This window comes from Leiobunum rupestre, chromosome 4 (assembly GCF_980474605.1).
Source record: "Leiobunum rupestre chromosome 4, qqLeiRupe1.1.hap1, whole genome shotgun sequence".
Lineage (NCBI taxonomy): Eukaryota > Metazoa > Arthropoda > Arachnida > Opiliones > Sclerosomatidae > Leiobunum > Leiobunum rupestre.
This window is the reverse complement of record NC_143387.1, coordinates 3,511,224-3,521,979: the sequence shown is the minus strand read 5'-3', so window position 1 is coordinate 3,521,979 and position 10,756 is coordinate 3,511,224. Positions and strand designations below refer to the sequence as shown.

Here is a 10,756-nt window from a genome sequence, read left to right as displayed (position 1 = left end):
TCAGTGTCAAGTGATACAATGTCACCCATGCTTTCTCCCATAGAGAAAAAATCCCTCACAAAATGCCAGCCATTGGGAAAGCTACAGAGGAAAACTACTCTAAATTGAATGCTGTAATTTTACACATAATCCTTTACAATTTAAAATTTTCTCAGTTTACTGTTACAGTTTCAAGGCTCAAATTTAAGGGAAGGGTTTTAAAATATATTAAAGGTGAGGAAAATTGATGGAAATTATTTTAGAAATATATTTCGCTTTTGAAAATTCCAAAAACAAAACTCTTTAAACCTAAAACATTTTCAATATCTGCACCTTCATAGATCTCAACTACTCCCCCTTAATTCAACCTTTCAACTGCTTTGATAAAACCATTTTTTAATTAATAGCTGTCCCTTCCCTCTGCCTTACAAGGCACAGTTTGCTTAAAATTAATTTTTTTCAATAAAAGCCTTAAGTTGAATAATGAATAGATTTTATTTTAAATATATTTTTAACAAAACAAATTGGGGCTTTCCTGTAGGACATCTTAGTTTTGTTGAATGCAATTAAATGGGGAAATGAATAACTTATAATTGTTTATGTCAAATAGGAACTTGGCAGTGCTACGTCACAGTTTTTTTTAATCCTTTTTATCATGGGGGGAAAAATATGACCACAATGGCGGCCATGGCCAAAGCTACGGAGTGCCAAGTCTTTATTGAGTTGAAATTTCCTTTTGGGGGTTAGATAGCAACACCAATTCGCATGTGGTACTTGAACTTTTCAAATTTATTTCTGAGGGGGATCATACATTCAATTGCCCAGACGCTTGGGGTGACATATATTTTTTAAAGCCAGTGAGGGATGTGCAGAGCTTTTGTTGGGCCCGGGGCCAAAGTTATGTTGGCGTGCCCTTTAATTTGAACCCCTCCACCCTCAACCACTAAAATCCTTTGTAAAATCTTTCTCATTTGCACCCCCCCCCTTCATGATGGGCCTCTGCAACTGTGGGTACCGGGTACCCTATCAGTCCCTCATGGGCTCTTTTCAGCCAGGCCCCGAGGACTTTACCCCCCCCGGCCCCTGCTCGGCACCTCTAAAATGGTATGAAACAAATTCCTACAGAGAGGAACAGATAAACAATTTTCCAATTTTTATTCTATATTTGGCGGTTGTTTTATTCGAGGTTTTGACTAGAAAAACTAATTTTCTATGTACCTGAAAATCTTTTTAATATCTTTTTTCTAAAAGTATAATTGTCACATCTTTCCCTGATTTTCACAGAAGTGTCACTCACTTCTTTCCACTGATTTTGAAATCTGATAAGACTTGTGTAGTGACCCTGATTGAAATTTTCTCCATGGTGTGCAACTATCCCTTTGGTTTTGTACTTTTGCCCAAATAACATGACATTTTGATTGTCATATTTTACAACTTTAGTTGTGATTTTTTTAAGCTGAGCATCTCCAGTTTCATTTACTCTACTGTAAGTGGTTCGTGGCATATGAATCAACAAGTATTATTCTGTTGATAGCAAAATGAACTTTTCTGTTTTAGTAGGGCTACCGCATATAGCGCATGGTGACTGCGTTCTTATTGCTCTAGTTTCTATATCTTTCCAAGAAATAATTCCGGTAGTTGCATACTGAAACGCAAGCTTTCTTCATGTTTGATTGCATTAGTTTCTACACCACATTGCACACAATGACTATTAGAGAACTTTTACCCCATGTCCTCAATTCGACTTCCATTTTTTGGAGAACTGTCATTAACAAATCTGAAGCATCCTGTTCTTCATTATCCATATAATGACCGCCAATAGCCTGCCGCAATTCACAACCATTGAGATTGTCTATGTAATTGTTTTCAATGCAGTAAATAACTTTCCATATACTACTCAAAACAGGATAGCTAGGAACATTTCCTAGTGATGTAATTATATTCCTCAGTTCAGGAATGCACAAAAGCAATTGTAAAACAACATTGGCATAGCACGTTTTAGCATCTGGATTAGTGAATCCTATTATTGGAAATTTGTTTTTATTCGAAACAGCACCACCATCAATATGATAATTTTCAGGGATTTCATTTTCTAAAAGAGATTTTGAAACCGTCACAGTTTTGGTACCTGTAATACTGGGTTTTTTAATGTTACTTGTATCAAAAAGTGGTAACTCCTGTTTAATTCTTTTTTATCAACCTGTTGTTCTCCTTAATAGCTCTCTCGTCTGCCAAAACCTTGTTTGGGTCATATCTTAACAAGTGTAAGCCTTCTAGGGTTGTGACTCTTGATAGAGCAACGTAAGCCATACCAGTTCCAAAAACATTTTGGCCTAAATCCATTATTGCTGATTTTAAAGACATACCCTGGCTCTTATGAATTGAAATACTGTAAGCCAATATTATTGGAAATTGACTTCTGACATTAAAAGGAATTTCACAGAAGTTCTTTTTAATAAATAATCTACATTATCGTCAACACTATCAGAGTCCAATTTTATGAAAATGCCAACAATTTGCCCATGGGAATTTTATTTAAACCAGTAACAGTTCATATAGAACCATTTACTATTCCTTTCTCAAAACTTATATTTATCCTTGTCATTACTCTACAACCTACGCAAAGAAACAGCTGATGCTCGAGACCTCCAGTGTTTGAATTTCGTTTTCTGAGTAATTTCAATCTATTTTCAATGTCTTTAGTCATTTTTTTTGTGCTATCGTCCAAACTGTCTTCGCAGGTTAAAATCACAATGGGGTTTTGACATTGTTTTAGCATTTTGATATTGAAGTTATCACACATTTCTAGTGTTGGCATTAAACAGACAGGGCTTAAACCTTGACCCTCAAGAGATTTAAACATTTCTGTAGCAACTTCCATGGAAAATTCTGTCGCAATTATTCGAATTTTTTGTATTTCAGTATCAGATTCCTTAATAACTCTGAACCTTTTAAGTATTTCGCCATAACTTTTATCATTGGCTTGCCGAACATTAATTGTAAGTTCATCATACTCAAAAAAATCCCACAAGTAAGCTCCGGCTACACTGTTAAAATATTTTTTTGCCTCCTGAAGAGTGACTTTCTGAAATGCAGGTGTTAGTTGGAGGAAATCGCCAAATATCAAAACTGAAACCTCTCCACAAAAAGGTTTATCTCTTCCATGAATTTCTGTCAATCTCAAATGAATATACCCTAACAAAATGGATGATACCATTGATATCTCATCTATTATTAGGAGTTTAAATTTCCCAAAGTTATTTTCATAATTGCTAAGCTATCGGGAGTCAAAGTACGATATTGTGCAATTTGACCATGTTCAACTGGTAACATAAATAACTTATGCAAAGTTACGCCATTGATATTCAATGCTGCTAGTCCTGTAGGTGCTGCAACAACTACAGATTTAGAGTCTTTGAAATGATCTCGCACGTAATTTGATATAGTTTCAATCAAAAATGATTTTCCAGTACCACCTTGACCAGAACAAATCAGACATACGTTTTTTGATTGACTACTTGTAATTTGAGATTTTATTCGATCTAAAAATCTTTTCTGATCGATATTCAGTTTATTGATTTTCTCATCCAAATTTTGGAGTTCTTCAGTGAATTTCTGATTCATAGCATCTTCAACATCAAACATTGCATTTTCAGTTTCAATATTTATTTCATTTGCAAATTGCATGCTGCTGTCATTGTCATTTTCATCAGGAGTTGCCTGCTCTGTAGCATTTTGCAATTTTTATTTGTATCCTCAATCATTTTTAGTTTCCCATGATATATCATCATGTTCTCTAATTCAGGGAGTTGTGCTTCAAAAGCGTCAGTGAACGTTGTGTATTGATGCAGTAATTCACTCTCATCCCGCCAAGGTTTGAATAAGAATAGTAGAGAATGGCAATATTTTTCCCTCTCTTCTTTGGGATTGTGATTGTGGTGTTGTTGTTCGTCTTTTTACAAACCCTTGACCTTTCTCCAACTTTACAACATTTTTATTTTTAAAATCTGAGCGTGGTACAGTGTCATAAAACCTCCTAAAATCGTACAAGCACATATCCTCCAGTGTATTTGGCCTATTGGGATATTTATCATCAACAAAACTTTTCTTTACTATTTGGATTGCTTTTCCTTAAAGCTTCTAATTCAGTATATGGCAGCAAAACTCTAGGCCTGTCCTCTTTCAGATTTGTGTTAATGAAACTCGTTACTCTGCTTTTTTTATACAAATTCTGACCCAACATCAAATCTACAGCCTCATAAATACCCACGGATTTGTTGGACAGGGATTTCAACCCATATGACCATAATTTGGTACTTAACTTCTTATTACCTAGTTCCTCCCAAACTTCAGCCATTTCTTGTTTAGTAATATACTGCGTGACATACCGAGCTACTGCCATGCCTTTATCTGCTATGTTTTGAACATCAATATTTGCTTTTGCGGCTTTTAGTAGTGCGGGATTGTAATCATTAACACACACCTCATTTTCTTTTCTGGGTAAATCGTAAAGTCTTCTAAACGATTTTTAATTTTGCCTAGTCGAATTATAGAATTTACATTATTCAAAGTAGCTTTTCTGGTAGCTCTACGTGGAAATTTGGGTCCCATTGAGACTAAATTTGTACCTAAATTGTACCATTTAGATACCCGCGATACACCTTTCCTCGACCCCATATTTACCTTTATTTGCTACCCGCGATTTACCCTTTCTCCATCCGCGATTTATCTTCAAAATTATTATATGATACCTAGAATATTAGGGAAAATATTAAAACCTTATTCTCAACAAAATATTTTTATTAATCTGAAAAAAATTGTTTAGAACAAAACCTTTTTGTACTATAAAACGTGGCTGAAAGACAATTGTCCATAAGCTTGGTTTAAGATACGTATATAACTTTAAAGTACCAGTATGTTACTTATTATATACGTTTAATCAAACTCAGTTTCGTCTGCATCGTCAGATGTTGAATTGCTATTGATACATGCTTGCATTTTTTCTGAAGAATTACGGCTATTTATTTTATTTCTAGCCATAGCACATTTACTGTTGATTTTTTTGGTAATATACTGCAGTTTAATTTTTGAATTTTGGAAATGTTTGGTCAATTAAGCTGGAAAGTATAAAGATGTTTCACAAAATTGAAAAATAAATACCAGCTATGGTATCCATAACTATAGGATCCACCCCGTTTTTTCCGTTCTTGCTCCCTTTTGCTGACATTTTTGACAATTCTTCTTCACTGTACTTCGATTGCTGCGCCTGGGGAAGTAGCATCCATTCTTATTTTAATTTTAGATTTTTCAGTAACAAAATAGCCACAGCCTTCGACTAACTCTACCTAATTCATTGAAATCAAAAGCTCTTAGTCAGTTAATATATTAGAATTACTCAATTTGAAATTAATAATAAGTACTTTTCGTTCAGGAGAGAAAGTTTCATCTTGGTAATAGTCACATTCCTAGTTTCGCTCTTTTTGGAGCTCATCATTACTGTGTAGGAATTCTGGCTGAACCTTGGATGGTTGCTGAGTACATAACTGCTTTGCCACAAGATATATATTGATAGCTATGATACTTACGAGTACACTAGATCCATCAGGGGCAATATGTCGATCATTAATCCTAATCAAATGTTTAAGGAATTCTATTGTTGAGTGTGGCACTATAAAAAATACTTATTAATATTCAAACTTATTAACCTCAAAATAGTTATTTCAATTACAATTTCTCAAGAATTCACAATCTGAACAATTCATGTTCTTCGATGGTTCAGTGGAGACCTTCGACTTGTACGTAACTTGGCGCCTTGGTTTTATTTCCAAAACAGACTGAATTTTGTTTGATGTTGATGCGTTGCTGGTTGGCATATCTGCAATGTCTGGAGATTGTTCACCTGGCTTATGATTTGCAGGTGAATCTTGCAAATTAAAGATTGGAGGCAAAGTGGCTATGTCCTCCTCAGTTATTTTTTTGGCTTTTACAACATCTGCTTTTTTTTCTTATTCAAGATTTTTTTCTTTTCTGCTTCATCTTTAAATGCTTTACGCTTTTCGGCTTTACTTGCATTTTTAGAGCTTGAATCAAAATCTGCTAAATCTCCCTTAAGTAGCTTAAATGTTTTGCTCAATTGCAGAGTTGACTTTTATTTATTTTTTCTTTAAGAACTCTTTATCTATAAAACAAAATTAACAAATGTCGTGCTTAAAATCTTTACAAGCTTAAGGATTTCTAATTAGATTTAACTGTAAATGAACTTTATCATTACTCACCTTCACTTATATATAATATTACAGCAGGGAAAACTCTGCCGTTGTACCACTTGACATCAGTTTTTTTGTTTTGAACAATATCATCTTTCCTCACAAAGCTGTTAGCTGACACGATACTTATCTTGTTATCAAGCTCCCAATACACCAAGGCCTTTAAGGGTCTAGTGGGGACGTTTTTAACCCTTTTATTCTGGGTTTTTAGCAATTGATCTTGCTGGTGGTGTTCCACAAGCTCACTGATTGACTCCATTTTGTTTTAATTAAAATTAAACCTTCTTAAGTAACCACCTTTGTGATCTGGGCTGCCAGGTTTCTTTTAATACAGAATTCAACTTTTTCTATTAAAATTTATTAAATTTAATTAATATGAAAAATAACAAAATAATTTATTTGAAATTTTAATTTATTTTATTATTTTAATTAATTAATCTTATCTTAAAAATATTGAATTTGTTGGTTTTTAAGATTTTTTTGGGATCTTTGGCGGATTTTTCTTCCATGAAGGGGAGAGTGTATATGATGAATTCCTATTGGCTAAACCCACCAATGTGATACGTGGTAGAATTTAAGGACTTCTATAAAGCATGTACAACAAAAATGGCTAGATGCTAGGACCATGGGAATATTTCAGAAATGAGCTGGAGAAACGATCTAAATGTAACATATTTTTGCTGAATTTGAACGATATTCGCGGAATTAAAAAATAATCTTAAGTTTTATTTAAAACATTTACTATGCCTAAACGTAAACATTTTCGAAAAAAGCGTCAACGTAGAACAAATTATGAAGCACATGGAAACTTAGATGATAATAGTACCTCATCTAGTTCTAATTCAAATTCATGCTGTCAAGATTATTCTGATGGGACATCATATGCTTCATACCAAGACAGTAGCACAAATAGCCAGCAACCCTTTAGTTATGTGTTCCCAGCGGGCAAAGACGTGTCATTCACAAATATGCTGGAAAGATTAAACACTGCACATAGCAGTAACACAACAGAAAGACAGTTAAAGAAGTCATGTGGCAGTCATAAACTTGAACCGATAGCCATCAATGTTCAAATAGCAATTCTCCTGATGATTCCAATGACAGCGCTCCTGATGATTCCAATGACAGCTTACCAGAAACCACAACTGGTGAAGAGAGTACAATTTCTAGTGACAGTGAATTAGAGAATGAACCAGATATGGACCTTTTTCAAAGACAACTCTATGCTCAATCCCCAATAAGTATAGGACAGTGTGTCAGAATTTATAGCCCGGTGTACCTAGTAACAAAGACCATACCACCGGAGGCCTATCATCATAGTGCCCTACGCCAGCGTCCCCAAGCCCGGACAGGTGACAAATCCAGCATGGGTAGCAGAACCCTACTACTGATGGTCTCACCTTTGACGCAAGCCACTCAACCCAGCAGACGGTGCAGCAATGGGTGGACCAATCCCCACTTCGCACACAGCAGTGGGATTTAGAATGGATGCTATAGCAACTCCAGCCGACGCCCCACCTATGAAGGTAAGGAGCCAAACCCTTTTCAAAGAGCTCCTAAAGGGGAACGACGAGCACACAGCAGCCCAAGTAACCCGGCACAGCTGGCACCGGAGATCCCGGTGGGCCCCAAAAGGCCGGGAAACAGGACCGCCGTGCCCGCATATGGAGGCTCGCCGCCCCACAGCAGGCTACCCAATCCGCCGAGGCGGCCAGCTTGCCTGGACCCTCTCCGTTAGCCTGAACCGAAGTTCAGTATCCAGCCCAAACCTGACCGAAGTCGGAGGTGGAGATAGGACCATTTGATCAGAGCTAACATCTCCCAGTGCGCCACCGCCCTTATGGGTTACAAGAGCCGGACCCCGACTCCCCGGTAAAGCCACCAGTTATTGCACACTCTAACCCATTTAGGGCCCCAATAAGTATAGGAGAAAGTATTCTTGCTATTCTAATGTTTGCCATTAGATTATCACTAACAGCAGAAGCCAATTCGAATTTATTAGCAGCCATTACCGGCCATTCTTAATATCGATGTGGACCTAAAAATTTAATTTGCGCTCAAATTAATTAAGGTAATTTTTCTAATATTAAATTGTAAAAATTTCTAATATCAAACGCTTCCTTTCACTTTAGAACGGTAAATTGTTTTGCGAACTTAAACTTAAATTTTGAAAAAATACGTATTTCAATAAAATCCAAAATTGTTAGATTTGAATTTTTGACTTTTTAAAAAAAGAGCCACGTTTCATTTTTAAGGGGAACGTGATGGTGCAAAAATTATAAGCCGAAAATAATTAATGAAATGTTAGGCCTGTTTCTCACTATTGTCATTTTAGCTTGACCAAATACACGGTGGAAGGCTCAACCTTCCGCGCGCAGGGAGGTAAAAATTTGTGACACGGCGACTGAGTGGCGAAAATCCGATGCGGGTTTTGGATGCATCAATTAACGCGTCGAAAGTTCAGTGGGGAGGAAAGAGCACGGTTGATGGTATAAAAGGGGGCAAAAGACACAACTGGAGCACACTTTCTTGTCGATCTTAGCGTCTTCAAGTGTTTTCTTTGCGCTAGTCGCTTGGTTTTTACTACGTTGTTTCGCTGCTTCCTTAGTTTGTTACTTAGTTGTTACTTGGATATTTTTAGAGTGGACTGCTTCGATATGAGCTCTCTCCTAGACACTCAAGAGATTTTGTTGATGGACGAGCCAATTCCTTTTCCAGAGTCGGATGACACCCAAAAATTGTGCGACGCAGCACAGAAATTGGCAGGCTTTCCGATCAGTTCACCTGTCAAGCGCCAACCTTCAAGTAATATTATTCATCTATTACATTTTTGAAATTCCACATACGAATGGACAACCACTAGATCGTGATCGCACCATGTTTTATTATAATAGAGCGTTGCAATTCTGAATCTGAAACCGACAATCATGACATATTGATGGAATGGCTTCATCTTCAATCGGAAAGCCGTTTTCTGAATCGTATGGAAACTCATTAATTAGTATTAATTTTTAGGTTTAGGTTTATCTATTTCTTAATTTGAAATTGCAGGACTACTCGAAGAAGGAGAACTGGTGAATTGGACCAAATTTGCTCGCCTAGATAAGGAAATTCGGAGCAAGGACGTTCGATTAATTTGGGCTTCTGTGGAGAAGAGAGAGTTGCAGGAGAAACTCAAGAATTACAAAAATTAATTAAACGCGGCCAACCGAATTCTACGTAAAGTAATATCTGGTTGTTTCTGCATAAATGCTCCAAAGACGAAAGAGTACCCCAAGTAATTTGGCAAAGAAAAAGCTTTATGATTAATCCGAGGATTAATCAAGACTATCCCCCCAACCTCCGTGGCGACGCCCGTAGAACACTGTAACAAAAAGTCTTATAATCCCTTCGCAAATTGTTTTTAAAGAAAGACGGATTTCTACGCCCCGAAATGTTTGTTTCGTATATCTTTAAAATTAATTATTAGTGGCTAATAAGTTTTGCACTATTACGTTCCCATTAATTAATGATTATTTAAACTAACATGTATAACACGTGCTGTGCCTTTATGTCATAGAAAATGTCCAAATGCCTTTGTTTTACCAAAGCAAAGCTTCTAGTTCCGATTATGTAATTGCTCTGCAACAGACACATTAACAGATTTTGTTTTGCGTTGCATTCTCATATTACTAGGTTAAACATTTAATGGGGTTGAGGAATGTTAAGTGCTTAAACATTTGGGTGAAAGGAAATTTCTGTGCACTTTAGATGAATAAGGAAATTTGGCTGCAATAGGAATAGGTGAGGAGGATGTTTCAGTATTTGGGAAAATTGGGTGTAAAAACCCAAATTTCCGAATTAATGTTTTTCTAATTGGAAGAAAGTTTTTTAAGTCCATTTTTAAAAAGGTACTTGTTACACAAATAGATCTTAAGAGTGAATAATTAAGTTAAATAAAAAAATAGCCAGAAAATCCAACGGTAGGACTGGTTTCGTCCTATTTGGGACTCGTCAGTACCGTGCGGGAAATCTGGCTTGCGACTATAACACCGAATAGAGAAACTAAGCCTAAATATTAAAAATTTCAAAACGAGTTGCATAGCAACGGAAAGCCGAATAGGGGGAGAGTGGTGGAGATTAATATATAAGTAATGTTAAGTTAAAAGGAACCACCTATGGACTGCATTGTAAAGATGATAAATTTCTCTATTTGGTCTGAGTTTCGCGTTTGTGTCTGCTCGAAGACCTATCGGTACGAGCTATTAGTAAGTTTTTAAATTTCTTCAAATTTGTTTAGGGTTTAGCGTAATTATCCCTTTTCATTATGGACTTATCTACTTATTCACCAATTTTATCATCCTTTACAATGCAGTCCATAAGTGGTTCCAATAAACTTAAACTTGTTTAATGATTTAAATATTTAAAAAGAACCATAATAATGATAAAGGTTTAAAACTGAATTAGATCTTTTAGTCATGACGGCCGAACGCATAATAATAATCTTTTACAAAAAATGGATTACATAGGTT

At 36.0% G+C, this 10,756-nt stretch overlaps 1 long non-coding RNA gene across 1 annotated transcript; it reads right to left on the bottom strand.

The window, feature by feature from the left end:
* Nucleotides 1-6,020: 6,020 nt before the first annotated feature.
* LOC149945895 (uncharacterized) lies at nt 6,021-6,515 on the bottom strand. The gene is made up of 2 exons (XR_016480267.1): nt 6,255-6,515; nt 6,021-6,157 (listed from the first exon to the last, which is right to left on the bottom strand). It is a non-coding gene; the product is annotated as an uncharacterized LOC149945895 (long non-coding RNA).
* Nucleotides 6,516-10,756: the final 4,241 nt, after the last annotated feature.